Here is a 2,849-nt window from a genome sequence, read left to right on the forward strand (position 1 = left end):
GGGTGGAGGGCTGAGGTCCTGAGGTTTGAGGGTGGAGGGCTGAGGTCCTGAGGTTTGAGGGTGGAGGGCTGAGGTCCAGATGTTTGAGGGTGGAGGGCTGAGGTCCTGAGGTTTGAGGGTGGAGGGCTGAGATCCAGTGGTTTGAGGGTGGAGGGCTGAGGTCCTGAGGTTTGAGGGTGGAGGGCTGAGGTCCAGATGTTTGAGGGTGGAGGGCTGAGGTCCTGAGGTTTGAGGGTGGAGGGCTGAGATCCAGTGGTTTGAGGGTGGAGGGCTGAGGTCCAGAGGTTTGAGGGTGGAGGTTTGAGGGTGGAGGGCTGAGATCCTGAGGTTTGAGGGTGGAGGGCTGAGGTCCTGAGGTTTGAGGGTGGAGGGCTGAGATCCAGTGGTTTGAGGGTGGAGGTTTGAGGGTGGAGGTTTGAGGGTGGAGGGCTGAGGGTGGAGGTTTGAGGGTGGAGGTTTGAGGGTGGAGGGCTGAGGGTGGAGGTTTGAGGGTGGAGGGCTGAGATCCAGTGGTTTGAGGGTGGAGGTTTGAGGGTGGAGGGCTGAGGTCCAGAGGTTTGAGGGTGGAGGGCTGAGGTCCAGAGGTTTGAGGGTGGAGGGCTGAGGTCCTGAGGGTGGAGGGCTGAGGTCCAGAGGTTTGAGGGTGGAGGGCTGAGGTCCTGAGGTTTGAGGGTGGAGGGCTGAGGTCCAGAGGTTTGAGGGTGGAGGGCTGAGGTCCTGAGGGTGGAGGGCTGAGGTCCAGAGGTTTGAGGGTGGAGGGCTGAGGTCCAGAGGTTTGAGGGTGGAGGGCTGAGGTCCTGAGGGTGGAGGGCTGAGGTCCAGAGGTTTGAGGGTGGAGGGCTGAGGTCCAGAGGTTTGAGGGTGGAGGGCTGAGGTCCAGAGGTTTGAGGGTGGAGGGCTGAGGTCCTGAGGCTTGAGGGTGGAGGTTTGAGGGTGGAGGGCTGAGGTCCAGAGGTTTGAGGGTGGAGGTTTGAGGGTGGAGGGCTGAGGTCCAGAGGTTTGAGGGTGGAGGGCTGAAGTCCAGTGGTTTGAGGGTGGAGGGCTGAGGTCCAGAGGTTTGAGGGTGGAGGGCTGAGGTCCTGAGGGTGGAGGGCTGAGGTCCAGAGGTTTGAGGGTGGAGGGCTGAGGTCCAGAGGTTTGAGGGTGGAGGGCTGAGGTCCTGAGAGTGGAGGGCTGAGGTCCAGAGGTTTGAGGGTGGAGGGCTGAGGTCCAGAGGTTTGAGGGTGGAGGGCTGAGGTCCAGAGGTTTGAGGGTGGAGGGCTGAGGTCCTGAGGTTTGAGGGTGGAGGTTTGAGGGTGGAGGGCTGAGGTCCAGAGGTTTGAGGGTGGAGGGCTGAGGTCCAGAGGTTTGAGGGTGGAGGGCTGAGGTCCAGAGGTTTGAGGGTGGAGGGCTGAGGTCCTGAGGTTTGAGGGTGGAGGGCTGAGGTCCTGAGGTTTGAGGGTGGAGGGCTGAGGTCCAGAGGTTTGAGGGTGGAGGGCTGAGGTCCAGAGGTTTGAGGGTGGAGGGCTGAGGTCCTGAGGTTTGAGGGTGGAGGTTTGAGGGTGGAGGGCTGAGGTCCAGAGGTTTGAGGGTGGAGGGCTGAGGTCCAGAGGTTTGAGGGTGGAGGGCTGAGGTCCAGAGGTTTGAGGGTGGAGGGCTGAGGTCCTGAGGTTTGAGGGTGGAGGGCTGAGGTCCAGAGGTTTGAGGGTGGAGGGCTGAGGTCCAGAGGTTTGAGGGTGGAGGGCTGAGGTCCTGAGGTTTGAGGGTGGAGGTTTGAGGGTGGAGGGCTGAGGTCCTGAGGTTTCATTTTTCCTGGAGGATGGACAAAAAGATAAATGTTGATAGGAAACCAAATCCAACAAAACTACAGTCCATCTGTTAGCTTCATCACCCATAGTCTACCTCTCGTGCAACCTTTCTGGCAAACACATAGCCTTTCATAATACCAGACACGCTGAGTTGAAATGGCTCAAAGGTCAAGGAATGTCTGTCTTCTAAAGAGAGGGCTGCAAGTTAATCTACTGTACTGACTAGGCCCTCTGTCACACAAACACAAACACACAGACACACAAACAAGCCATCTCCTCGGCTCCATCTCTGCACAGTGGAAAATAAACACAATGCAAACAGGATGTCACTTGTCAACATAGTCCTGGTTGAATTGGCCAGAACGAATGAATGTCAAACATCATCCTCCAAAACAAGTCCTACTAAACTGGCTGATTACCATTTAGCGTTTTAAAGTCTCAATATTCAATAGCATGATTGCACTGATAGCTTCATCTGTATGTACAATGGATGTCAACCCCAGAATCCATAGGAGTGGTAGCCTAGTGGTAGCCTAGTGGTAGCCTAGTGGTAGCCTAGTGGTAGCCTAGTGGTAGCCCAGAATCCATAGGCGTGGTAGCCTAGTGGTAGCCTAGTGGTAGCCCTGAACCCATAGGAGTGGTAGCCTAGTGGTAGCCCTGAATCCATAGGTGTGGTAGCCTAGTGGTAGCCTAGTGGTAGCCCAGAATCCATAGGAGTGGTAGCCTAGTGGTAGCCTAGTGGTAGCCTAGTGGTAGCCTAGTGGTAGCCTAGAATCCATAGGAGTGGTAGCCTAGTGGTAGCCCAGAATCCATAGGAGTGGTAGCCTAGTGGTAGCCTAGTGGTAGCCTAGTGGTAGCCTAGTGGTAGCCCAGAATCCATAGGAGTGGTAGCCTAGTGGTAGCCCAGAATCCATAGGTGTGGTAGCCTAGTGGTAGCCTAGTGGTAGCCCAGAATCCATAGGAGTGGTAGCCTAGTGGTAGCCTAGTGGTAGCCCAGAATCCATAGGAGTGGTAGCCTAGTGGTAGCCCAGAATCCATAGGAGTGGTAGCCTAGTGGTAGCC

The sequence above is a fragment of the Oncorhynchus gorbuscha genome, linkage group LG14 (assembly GCF_021184085.1).
Source record: "Oncorhynchus gorbuscha isolate QuinsamMale2020 ecotype Even-year linkage group LG14, OgorEven_v1.0, whole genome shotgun sequence".
Classification (NCBI taxonomy): domain Eukaryota; kingdom Metazoa; phylum Chordata; class Actinopteri; order Salmoniformes; family Salmonidae; genus Oncorhynchus; species Oncorhynchus gorbuscha.